At 41.1% G+C, this 13,470-nt stretch overlaps 1 protein-coding gene across 5 annotated transcripts in view; it reads left to right on the forward strand.

Annotated features, from left to right (window-relative positions):
* Positions 1-5,745: 5,745 nt before the first annotated feature.
* GPRIN3 (GPRIN family member 3) overlaps positions 5,746-13,470 on the forward strand; it is a 74,405-nt gene continuing 66,680 nt past the window's right edge. The window contains exons 1-2 of one of the 5 annotated variants that reach the window (XM_023553249.2): positions 5,746-6,094; positions 10,017-10,227. The gene's annotated coding sequence lies outside the window, so the exon portion shown is untranslated. The other 4 variants (XM_023553248.2, XM_023553247.2, XM_023553250.2 and 1 more) reach the window with 4 other exon arrangements.

Raw genomic sequence — 13,470 nt, forward strand, 5'->3', positions numbered from 1 at the left:
CATCCATACATAAACCAATCACTGTGGCCAGGGCTATGTGGTACTCCTATCACCTTGTCCTGGATCACATGCTCAGCCCTTAGTCTGCCCTACTTAACCACATGGCCTGAAGTGTGGTTCTCGGAAGGAAAACTAAGATACTGAGAAGACAGAAACAGCAGCTGTCTACCATAAACGGTTCCCCAGTTTCCTTACTTCCCTGTGACCTTCTAATAAACCCTCAATAGCTGGGATCATCTAAACATGTTTTTGCTCCTCATAGGCTAAAAGAACCTAGTAAAAATAATTATATGAAAAGCAGTCCCATGTAAAATACATTTTACATTGTATGACACACAGATTAATTAGAAGGAGATGACTATATGCAAGTGTATGTGGCTCTAACGGCCAAATATAAAAACCAAACACTTCTATATTGCAGACCCATAAAGACAGTCCAAACACAATCACAGTTTTTGGAACAATTTAGGGTTCGTCCATTCTCTCAAATTTAGCTGAATATCTCTTTTATAAAATCATCGCCCCATCTTCTCTCACTGAAATAAAATCATAGATTTTTAAATGACTCCAACAGTATAACTGAAGCAGAGTACGCCCTAAAAAATCGAGTTTGCTTTATATTCTACAAATGCTAATCAACAGGCATTGTACCAAGTTTGAGGATTACAGAAAATAATATAATACAAAGACTGTGCCCTCATGGAGCTCAGAGTTTATTAAAGGAGACAAATGTTTCAAAACACAAATTATTAAGCAGTGATTTAACTACCGTCACAGGAATCAACACCAGAACAGACGCATCACAGAGGAAGAAGTAATTAAATATGGGAATGAGAGGTTCAGGCAAGGTTCCTGGCAGAGTGACACTGAAGAAGAATTTTAAGGTATATTTAAGAATTTGATAATGGACATGAGGAAAGGGCATTTCAGGCAGAGGGGCAAATAAAAGCAAATTCACGGTGCTGTGAAACTACTACTGCAGAATGGAAAGTGTGTTTGGGAGCTGCAAGAGATATAGCTGGTAGGACAAACAGTGAATTGAATGTCTCTTTTTCTAATCAATTGAACAAGCCTAGCTTAAAGGTTGGAAACCCTGGTGGCGTAGTGGTTAAGTGCTACAGCTGCTAACCAGAAGGTTGGCAGTTCAAATCCACCAGGCGCTCCTTGGAAACTCTACGGGGCAGTTCTACTCTGTCCTACAGGGTCGCTATGAGTCGGAATCGACTCGACGGCACTGGATCTGTGTTTTTAGCTTAAAGGTATTTTAGCTGGAGATAATCTAAATCTTCAACCATAGGGCATTCGTTAGATATACAATGAAATACTAAATAAGACCAAAAATGATGCTGGAAAAGACTAGTTGGAAGAGAGGAAGGAAGGAAGAACTAGAAAGGGGGTAAGAAAGGAGGAAGGGAGGGAGAGAGGAAAAAAAGAAGAAAGGAAAGAAGGAAGGAAAAAAATAAGCAGAGGTCTGATCTATATGGCTTACCTCGGTCTTCCAGAAATCCAAATGCAGTAGTTGTTGTTAGTTGCTTCAAGTAGGCTCCAACTCAGGCCAATCTTATATGCCACGGAACGAAACATCTTCAGGTCCTGCTCCATCTTAAGCATCGTTGCTATGTCTGGGTCCATTGTTATGGCTATTGTATCGCTCCACCTCATTGGGGGTTTCCCTTGTTTTCACTGACCCTCTACTTTACCAAACATCATGTCTTTTCTAGTGATTGATCTTTTCTGATGAGGTGTCCAAAGTATGACAGCCAAACCTAAATATAAATCTTCAGTGTTTCTCCACTGATTCTCTGTGAAAGGCACTGTTAAGGGAATAATTCTACAGCCTTCTTCCTTTCTCCCTTCCTAACGGAACCTCAGTTTCTATTACAGCAGCAACATGTCTAACCTTAGATGCTCACTTTCGCAGTCTGTCTGGCTGATATGGTGATGGAATTTTGGCCAACGACTTGGGGGTAGAGGAGCAAATTCTGTGAAATATTTTTTCTTTATAATAAATAAATAAATAAATAGAAGTTCCCTTTCCCACTGGGACTCTTTTCTTCCTGTCTTGCGTGTGGTTTGTAAGGATAAGATTTTTGAAGAGATGGCGGCCATCTTATAACCATGCAGTGACAAGCCTATTTAGAGCTCAGTAGTGGGCAGAATGCAGGGATATAAAAGAAATAGAAGCTATGGTTCTTGAGCTCAAGGAGCCTATAATACAGGGTGTCAAGACATGCACACATGAATTAACTTGAGAGCCTTACGAAGCAACTTACGGTATTACCCAGTGCCAAATAACATAGAACTGATGGCAGCTGTCCAGAACCCACTGTTAGTAATTTTGTCCTGCCAATGTTTTTGCCAATCCAGCTAAACTGATGAAGTTTTTAGGAAAGATGTGACATTTAGAGAAGATTCTAGTCTCAAATTCTTAGATTTCTTAAATACATTGCTGTTCCTGTTTGGTGGTGCAAATGGTTTGCCCTCAACGCCTAACCTAAAGATTGGCAGTTCAAACCCACCTAGCAGCACCATGGAAGAAAGTCCTGGTGATCTGCTTCCATAAAGATTACAGACAAGAAACCTATGGAGCAGCTCTGCTCTGTCACACATGAGTGGGAATCAACTCACTGGTTTTAATGGCTTCCGTTTAGAACGGAAAAACAGTACCAAAAATGTACTGGGTGGAACGTTGGGTTTTAGTATTACTAAATCCACTCAACAGCTGTGGGACATTGGAAAAGTCACTTAAACACCTCAAATCTTGGATTCCTAATTTGTAAATTGGGGATAATGATTCATTTGACAAATATTTACTGAACACTTCATAAGTTTTGGACTGTTCCAGGTAATAGGGATACAGCAATGAACAAAAGAGATAAAGCCCCTGCCTTCATAGAAAGCAGACATACAATAAATAAATACATACTGTACCAAGGTAGAAATACTAAGTGCCATGGAGAAACATTAATTACGGTAAGGAAAACAGAACATATGGCGGATGAGTGGGGAAGGGAGCTGCTGTTCTCTACAGACTGCCCAAGAAGGTCTCTTTGCTGCTTATATTTCCTTCTCTGTGTGTTATGGGATGTGTGTGTGTGAGAGAGGGAGAGAGAGAGTTTGCACACACATGGCCTGCTCGTCTGGGGAAAAAGGAGAGGAAGCCAAATGTGCTCGGTAAAATTTTCACACTATGCAAAAATAAGTTATTTTTATTATTGCTATTGTTGAGGATCAAGTTTTTTATTGTTGAGGATCAAGTCTAAACTCCTTAGCCTGACTTTTAAGATCCTTCACAACACAATCTTCCAACCTACCTTTCCAGTTTTACCTCTACTCGCCTGTATACACCAGACTTCCAAATAAAATTTTCAGTTTGTCTAATTCACTTGGCAATTCATCGTTCACCATCTCACAATGCTTCCATTGTTTTTTCTATTTAAATCTTTTATTTTTTCAGTTTTCATAAATTTTGCGTCCCCCAATGAAATGATAAACTTCTATATGCCAGCGCCTTTACATAAATGCCTCGAGCATCAAAGATGTTCAATAGTATTTATTGATTTCATTTGACATACTGGTTTAAGGCTTATCATCACTCTGAAAACCATCACTGTGTTTGGAAATTAAGGCTATACTCAACTTTACATGAGTTTTGAATTGCCTTATTTACCAGGGAACAGTATATTGTTTGAGGTAAAGAATTTTGAAAAATTCCGTATTGCTAAAGAGGTAAGGCCATTAACTGTGCTTACAACTTCCCTTAAGGATTACCTCAGCATTGATCAGAACAATCACCAGCTCATAATCCTATGTGCCCCTTAGCCTTTTCAAGACATTGGAGTATTTCTTGGCAGTACACATTTGTTATTGCTGTCTGTTGAATATTTTTACATGAATTTGAAAGAACTTCCCAGAAGTCTGAGAAATCAAGCAAAAGAGAAGGATGAGTGTGGTATAGTAGAAACCAGAGGATATGCACAAAGTGTGATATTCTGTCTCTAAAGATGCCCATGTCCTAGTCACTGTAACCTGTGAATGTTACCTTACGTGGCAAAAAAGACTTTCTAGATGTGATTAACTCAAGGATCTTGAGGTGGGGAGATAATGCTGGATTATTTGGGTGGGCTCAATATAATCACGAGGGTCCTAATAAGAGGGAGGCAGGAAGGACAGAGTCAGAGAAGGAGGTGAGATGCCAGTAGAGGCTGGAGTGATGTGGTCACAAGTCCAAAAGTACTGGCAGCCTTGGAAGCTGGAAAAGGCTAGGAACAGGGTCTTCCACCAGAGTCTCCAGAAGGGAAATGGCACCTTGCTGATACTTTGATTTTAGCCCTAAAAGGTCCATTTTCAGACTTCTGACTTTCAGAACTGAAAGATAACAAATTTGTATTATATTAAGCTACTATGGTTGTGGTAATTGTTATAGCAGCAATAGGAAACTAATACACTGGTATAGAAAAACTGTCCTGAACTAGAAATCTATCACAATCCAACCCCTAACACATGCATCCTAATTTTTAATCTTAGAAAAATCACTCTACCTTGCTTTCCTTTCCTGTAAAGTGAGATCACACTTGCCTTACAGTGTTGTTATGAAGACAGATGAAATTATTCATGAAAGCACTTGGTAAAGTGTTTTATGCTATAGAAATGTAAAGTGTAAAACTTTAAGGGTTTTTCGACAAAGAGGAGAGCTGAAATAACATCTGAAAGGCTTAATATTACACTGTAAGCACTCCTGTAACGAACATATTGTTTTAGAAGTGACCTAGTGCAGGGATGGCCACCCAACACATGTGTCACAACCTCCCCTCCACAACATGGGTAATAAATTGCAACATTCTTTGACCAAGAGCCAAGACATAATCTCAGAATCCTTCTTAACTCACCTCCAGGAAGTTGCTATCAATCAACTATACTGGCATGAATCCACATTTTAACAAGATCCCAAGGCAGTCAGTTTGCTATTTTAGAGAATATATTTTAGACTGGTTTGAATCCTAGTTGTATAGGTTACCACTGGCAAAGTCTCTAAACCAACTCACTTTCCTCATCTGTGAAGTGGGGACTTAAACCTACCTCATCCGGTGGTTTCAAGAATCACTAGAGTAACAACAAATATGGCATTTTGCAGAGTGCCTGCCGATAATACTCACTTAATAACAGTTCTTTTTATTCTATCATTTTGCACCATCTGCAACCGCTAACCTTACTACACATCCATTCAGTTTTGCTGGAGTCTCAGCAGGGACGTTTGCCAAAGCCGTCCACGCCCATGGGGGAGCCGAAGGGGGGTGGGAAGGAACACTGCCGGCAGTGCCATCTCCAAAAACGCAGGGTGGTGTACATTTGACAACACACATTAAACGTCGGGTGGGCTCCTTGCTTTCAGGTCTTCGCTGCACGTGGTTTTATTATAGACCGTCTGCTGGAGCCTAGTCTCAGCCATGGAGTCTAGTAACCTGTGGGAGGGAGCAAGAGCCAGGATGCCTGCTGAGTCGTTCGTGGGGCCCAGCCCTCTTCCTTAATCCCTTTCTTAACTTTCCATCTGCCACTGGTCTCCTTGCAGCAGAACCACAACCTGCCAGCCCTGCCCAGTTCCCCCAGTCTGGCGCGCAGCAACCGCGGCTGCAACATTTTCCCCCGGGATCGGGAAGGCGGGGGAGGGGGTTCGTGGGGGCGGAGCTCGGCGTCCTGCTGCTGTCGCTGTCGCTGCCGCTGCTGCCACCGCCGCCGCCTGCAAAACTGCTGCCCCTTCCTCGGATGCTCATGCAGCGCAGCGCTGCCCCGGGTGGACAGACGGGCGCACCTCGGGCCTGACGGATGAACGGTCGGGCACGTGAACTCCCACCTCCAGGTTGGCTCTGTGCCTGGAGGCGGTGGCTACCGCAGCCCCGCGGTGGGGGCAGCCCTGTGGTCTCCGCCCGGCTCCTAAACGCAGCCTCTGCGCTTTGCATAGCGATTTCAGTTCCGGCACGCACCAGCTCGCCATCGGTGTGGCGCCGAGAGCCCGTGGCTGGGCTATGAGACTGGAAGCACCCGCCACAGCGCAGGCAGTGGCCCCGCCGCGCCGGGGAGAGCTGAGCAAGAGCAGGTAGGCGACCGGTGGCCACGGAGGAGACGCCCCCCGCGCCATCCCCGCCCGGCGTCCAACCCCAGGGGCCGGGAGCTCTGGTGTGCTCTGTACTGAGGGGGAATGGATTCAGTCCCACATTTTGCTCTGTGATTCTTTGCCTGTTGCTCCTGTCCCCATCCAATCCTGCAGTCCAGGAGGGGCCGTCTTCCTCGCAGGTGATGATGAATTTCTCTGCAAGGTCATTGCTTCCTTAGACTCTGGCTTTGAAGGTAAATGGAAGAACTCGCCTGCTGTTCTTTGGGCTGGGATTTTTAATCAGTTGGGTCTGCACACTTGTGCACATTCAAATAGGGGTGTGTGTGTGTGTGTGTTTGACTTCACCGGCATTTTCCTGCGCTTAACCCCCTTAAGGTCAAAACACTGTAGGCATAATATTATGTGTGTATGTGTCTATGTATGTGTAATTTATACACACATACATATATATACATATGTATAGTTTCTCTTGAGGTGGGAGGAGGGAGCAGAAGAAGGGCGGGCAGAGGCTGATAAGGGGAAATCACTGTAGAGACCTGTTCAGTGTCTGGAGGTGAACTTTGGAACCACATTAAATCAGGGTAGAGACTACATATGAACGGTTCTTTAGAAATGGATTTTTGAAAAGCCCTGAAGAGGCTTGCCAGCGAATACACACAGCAAATCTTCATCCTCTCCAGGCAGATGGAAAAGATGTAGGGAAAATTTCAGGCGCAACAATGGGCACAACAATGGGCGGTGAAAGAGTGGGGAAAGGAGGGGTACTTAACAGACACTGGGAAGTGAGTTTTTGGTGGTGGGTAAGGCAGGAAACCCATGGAGAGATTTAAAGAGCCTGGAAAGGCACTGGGAGAAATCTCTGCTTGGGTTGGAGTCAGTTCAAGGTTAAAATGATGAGAATGTCCAGAAAGCAAGAGAGGAAATGGGAAAAGGCAAAGGTTGGAGGTGGAGGGCAGAAACAGAGCCCTGAGGAGTCACCGAAGAAGCACCCACCTTTGTTAGAGTATCTTCTTCCTCCTGTTAAAGCAGTACTGGGACAGGCTCCATCTCAATATTTTTCACAACACATTTGTCAAAGACCCATTGGTCGGTGTTCTGGTTTAGTTTTTGCAGGAAATCTGGATCATGGTAGGAATGGAAGAAACTGAAGTGTTTACAGTACCAGCAAGATTTGGAAAGAGAGTTGATTAAGGCTTAGGTTCCTGAAGTATTTACACATGTCTTGCGTGGGCTTTTGTTTGCTCTTGTTGGTGCTGCTGCATATCTTACTTTGATAATGCTTTGAGTGTACTTCTCCTGAATGTGCTTATTTTCTAGTTATAAACTAGTCTTTCTTTTCCATTGTGTTCGCCATCGGCCTGCCCTAAGTAACAACTGTGGGGATAAAGATACATTAGTCACAGCATAAAGAAAAAAAGCTTCTTTGTTGCTATATGCAAAAGGCAGGAGTTTGTATTAGAGAATATTCTTTTGATATAGAATCCTGGAGGTTTTTCAAGCTTTTCCCCTTTAGTGGGAAGAATAGGCTGTTGACTCACAAACAGGAAAAAAAAAAAAAAAAAGTAGTAATTGCCATTTCAAATCTAGCTATCATATCATATAAATTTATTTTGGAAACAGAGCAGAGGAACTCATGGACAGCCATGTGCTTTCAGTGTTCTTTTCTATGTTTTTAGGGCACATTTAGGAATGTAGTGGAATAAGTGGTAAGGTTTTGCCTAATCACTAATTAGGCTTTTATGACAATGATTAGAACAAAATAGCAGGTGCATCAGCTTCAATGGGAAGGGGAGGACTGAAGCATTATAGGAATCAGATCGGTCTCAACTGGAAGGTGAAGTGGGTTCTCACAAGCTCTTTGAAAATTTGTGGGATTTTTTTTTTTAATTGCTTCAAAAGACGTGCCCAATACACTTATTTATCCCTATAACATTTCCTTGATTATGCCACAAATACGCTTGAAAGAATATATTTGGATACAGCTATGCTTCACTGTTTGAATTTCCAGTCAAAAATCTGCAGCCTATTGGCAAGCACTATAAAATACCAGTCATGGAATCACAGAATCATAAAATACTGGCATCAGAGAGTCAGGACACATAATTCTAGTCCCAGCTCATACTTGAGCTTTTTCAGTGGCTACTGTATCTGCTCATGCATTCATTTGTTTATTTATTTATCCACTTGTTCATTCATGCATTCAACATATATTTATCCAGAAGTAGACATGGTCCTCGATTGTGGGCTAGAAGAGTGAATGAGATGCAGTCTTACATGGCAAAACTTGGGAGGGAGACTGACAGTAACAGCCCATTAAGTGCTATGACAGGATGAGCAGAGGGTGGTATGGAAGCCAGGCTGTGGAGGCGGAGGGGATAAGGAGAGTTTCCCAGAGAACTGAGGGTGATAATTAACCTGGTAAAGAAGAGAGGGAAAGGCATTCTTGGACAAGGACCACCATATGCAGAGGTCCCAGAAGAACAAGTATCTCTAGCTGTTGGTTAGAAAACAGTGTACAAGTAAATAAAGATGGAAAGATGAGGCTGGAGAAGGAAGCAGGATCCATCCACAAATGAAGTCCAGGAGAGCTTCTAACTCATCTGGTCAGTAAGCCATTTAATCTGAGTAAATTAGGTAAATGCATTCATACTCAGGCTCTGTGTTGTTCACATTTCCCAAGTTCTTATCCTCAAATATCTAGAAACCATATGTACGTTAATTTACCATAGGCTACTTAAAAGGGAGAAGCGTCCTTGAGACGGTCATAATTTCCTGTTCCTCAATTTCTTCATCCATGGAATGTCTATCACCTACTTTGCATATTGTGAAAATAAAAGAAAGAATGAGAAAGTGGAGGTTGAGTTTTATAGAAATGAGTTCTGTTGTAATGCAGGGTATCTTATTTTCTATGACAACGGTGTTTAGAGCAAAAGGATGGAAAATACCGTATATTTCAAGGTGTAATTATCCCAGATAGCAACAAAAGGGCAAAGGTATGATGGTGTGAAAAACTGAATAACCAACCAACCAACCAACTCAGGAACATGGCCTAAAGAGAACCCAAGGGCAGTATCCACATTTAAAAAAAAAATTTTTTTTAATGAGAAAAATATTTATAATAATCTCATGGTGATCAATAAGTGCACTTCTAAAACTGTGCTTTTCAAACCACAAGTCACCATTCATTGTGAAATCACTTTGGTGGTCTGCTATTTTTTTTTTCCCCCCAAAAAGTAAAAGAAAGTAGAACAGACTAGAAGTATAAGTATTGTTCTTGGAACTTTTAATATATATATATTTACATGTAAGTACATACTGGGTTATGACGTAAAATGTTTATCTTACTGTGCATCGTTTCCCCAAAAGCCCCAAAGCCCCTGCTTGAAGGGATACAGAAAAGTGTAAGAGATGTTTGCAAGACCCCACAGTCATCTTGATCTGATATACAAGCATATATGCAATATTTCAATGGCAGCTTATTGAGATAGGAAAGATATTATGACTTACCAAGTAAGTGGCAGGAAAATTAGAGGAGAGGGAGATTCTTAGGGCCTGGGTTAGTCTAGAAAGGCTTCAAGGAGGAGATGGAACTTGAGCTAATTTCTGAAAAATGGATAGGATCTGGTGGGCAGTGAGGAAGGAGTGGTGATATAGAATGAGGAAGTAAAGAATACAGTTGGGGTAATGTGAGTTATAGTTAAGATTCATTTAGAAAAGAAAACAGGAATATCAAGTTGGGGGGAGAGAATTGCAGCAAAATTTCTGTTTAGGCTGAAATACTACTCAAGAGTGTTTTATATCTAAGATTTATTTTCCTGATCCTGCTACTTTAAGAAAATCTAGCCAGAATGACCATAACATTATAAATCAGCCATTTCCTGCCATCTTTTTATTTCTTTTGCAGTAATTTACTGGCTGGGCCCCGTTTCAACTGAATTTGATGGTTAAACTATTGAAATTACATGATACACCACAATGCCGGAGGATTATTTCATTTCTCAGAACACAGCTCAGTCATTGACACAGAGGCAAGGGTGCTGAGGTGATTATCATAAACCCAGCAAACCCTTCTCTTCAACAAGCCTCCTTTCTTGGAGAGTACCTTCTGCTGTTGGGTATGTTTTCCTTTTTTCAGCTTTTCTATGATTTACCATCATCTTATTTTACAGGTTTCCCCACTACCCGAAAGTAGAGCATTCCTGTGAAACCATTTATAAGCCGAAATGACATAAAGCAAAGAAGCAATTACCATTAATTTATACAGGAAAAATTTTTTAATGTTCCCAGACCCAAAAAATAACCTACCAAATCATATCAAATTACACATAAAACCTAAAGTAACACTAATAAAGCTATGGCGGCTTAATGCTGAGATGCTGAGTGTAGTTCTGGGGAAGGAGCTTGGCGGTACCGCTCTCACTGCTTAGGGTGGGTGCGCGTTCCAAGACAAACGTTGAACACTATTGCCACTTTTCACCCTTTTTGTAAAAGCGAAAATCCTCTTCGAATTTCTTTCAGTTAGCGAAAACAGGTACTAATGCAGGTCTTTCGTAGTCTTTCGTAAAAGCGAAGTGGCGTACAGCGAACTTTTGAAAAGTGGGAGATACCTGTGTTTAAATACATTTGTATGCATTTCTCGAAATTAGCATTAGAGTATTTTGTTGTAGTCTAATAGCTATTTTTGAGTCGGAATCGACTCGACGGCGCTGGGTTAATAGTTATTTTGAGAAAACAAAAAGTCAGAGAAGAAAAAGACTGTGTCTCTAAGAGTTTTTTTAATGGGCTTTTTCAGCTCTTGCTGTCTTTCCTGTGGGATAAAAAAAAGTTATGATATACATAGCTTTTTGAATAAAGCTATGCCTTTAACCAGAAGAACAGTGCTAGTTAAAATATACACTCATCTGCAGTCAATTTGGAGTGAAATCAAATACGAATATTCACCTTTTTTGTATATAGATGTCTTGGACTTCTCTCTCATCTTTCGCCACTGCATCAGTCTTTAGTGATAATCTAACGTTTTCGCCTAAGAGTCAAGTCAGGAATAATAAAAATGTTTATTATAAGTATATGTGTGTATTATTATTAAATTTATTTTGAACAATAAAAGCATTATTCTAACATTGAATTTGAAATGAAAAAACATTTATTGAATTTCATGGGGAAAAATGTATGTTTTTACAACTCAGATTATTTCCTGTCTTGAATGCAGATGAGAACATTTTTCATAGCCTGTTACCTGGGCAAGTTGGAGTTGGCAACACAGCAACTGCTTTCTAACTGTTCATGTCTGAAGTTCGCAGCATAATTTGGGGCCCAAATTGTTATTACCAGGCGATATCACTAACTTTTGGCTAGAGGTTTAAATGCTCTGGCCTATAGAATCAGAATCTGGAGCGGGAACTTAGAAATCTGTATTTTTATAAAGTTTCCAAAAGGATCCCAATAGCCAGGCTTTGTCACCACTGCTTAGGCCAACCCTTTATTTATAAGGAAATAAAATGTTACAGATGAGTCCCAGAGAAGTTAAATAATTTGCCCTAAGTCACTATTAGAGCTGGGGCTAAAATCCAGAACTCCTCTCTCCAACACACCACTAATTCTCTGGCTGGAGGGGAGGAGGGGCATGACCCGAAGAGAATGTCCCAGAGTCCCCTGAGTGGGTAGGGACAGGAGAATCCTCCGAAATGGAGAGGCAGTGCAGCGAGCCCTTCTTAATGACAGGAGTGACCTCAATCCCAAGGGTCTGATGTGGCAGGAAAACTGTGGGGATCAGCTGTGTAATCTGAGGTAAAAGTGTTTCTTGGCTTTACACATCAAACTCAATTTAAAAAATTCTCATTTTTGGATTTAAACAGAGTATAGGGTCACCACGAGTCGGAATTGACTCAACGGCAGTGGGTTTGGTTTTGGGTTTAAACAGAGTAGGGAAACCCTGGTGGCGTAGTGGTTAAGTGCTATGGCTGATAACCAAGAGGTCGACAGCTCAAATCCTCCAGGTGCCCCTTGGAAACTCCATGGGGCAGTTCTCCTCTGTCCTATAGGGTCGCTATGAGTCGGAATCGACTCCACGGCAGTGGGTTTGGTTTGACAGTGGGTTAAACAGAGTAGACACCCAGGTCATCTCTAGGAACAGTGCCTTCTTCTGCATTCACATCCATGTGACACTTGCAGGACCAAACGAACCCTGAAAAGAACTGGAGGCAGGAGAGTAAAACTCCACAAAGTCACAGGCGTCTCCAGGGACCTAAGCATTATTCCTTATTCTGTAAGGGACAGCTGGACAGAGATTTCCGAAGCTCCTTAAAAAATCACATTTGCATCTGCTAGTTTTCTGAAGGAAAAGGAGTTCTAGAAAATCCTTTTTTAAGCACGAGTTGCAAATAGTCCCTTAAAGTTGGAGACCTGGTTTGGGGAGAATAATCAGGATGTTCTATAAGGGTAGATTCTCAACTGATTTTTCAGGGATATTGATTTCTAAATTGTCTAAAATTAAAATAATTTTAGAGAGACAGTTCTATTTCTTTGTAATGTAAAACCTTGGTTAAATGCGGCGCTTGAGGAGGCGCGTGTCCACGTTAACTATATTTTTCTGAGTAATCAGGGCATCTTTTTGTTCTAGTTCTTGTTGACAGTTCTTCTAAAATGTAATAGCCTGTTTCAACGTGTTGGCCTTAATAGGTGCAATATGCCAGATAGCATCAGGATTCAGAATTTTGCATTGCCTCCAGGTTATAATTCTGAAGTGTGTCCGTGTAGGACAGCGAAAGAGCTGCTGAATGTAAGGTGGAAGGTTTTTTCTTTTTTTTCTGCCTTTGTACCCTGATATGAGCATGATACAAAAGTGTGCTCATAATATACTTTAAAAAAGAGAAAAGAAATGTCGTTCAAAAATGTAAAAGGCATTTGATTCATTGTAGGTTCCACTTTGTTGGACTTTGGTCTTTGCTGTTACATCATTTTGGGATGCTTGTTTCTTCACACTTAATTAATTTCTAAATCCCCCCAAAACATGGCCTGAAGCTCTATTATCTCAGCAAACCCTTTGAAATTGTTAAGACCAGTTTCTAACTTTTGTTTTATACACACCACAATTTTTTTTTTTAATACTTGTTCTCTAGATCTCTTGCTTTGTATTATTCTCAAAGCATACTTTCTTGGAAATCTTGTATAAATTATTTCTTCATGAAAAATGCAGGTAAAAATGAAGCAACTAGAAATTTTAATGCTTGTAAGAATTTTAATCAAAGTTAGCACAATCAACGTACATTTTCCCCTGAATAATTAAGTGAATATAAACTGATTACGAGAAAGTAGTGTGGAGGATTGGTCTTGTTTTCATATTGAACAAGTTCTGAAAG

The sequence above is a fragment of the Loxodonta africana genome, chromosome 5 (assembly GCF_030014295.1).
Source record: "Loxodonta africana isolate mLoxAfr1 chromosome 5, mLoxAfr1.hap2, whole genome shotgun sequence".
NCBI classification, from domain to species: domain Eukaryota; kingdom Metazoa; phylum Chordata; class Mammalia; order Proboscidea; family Elephantidae; genus Loxodonta; species Loxodonta africana.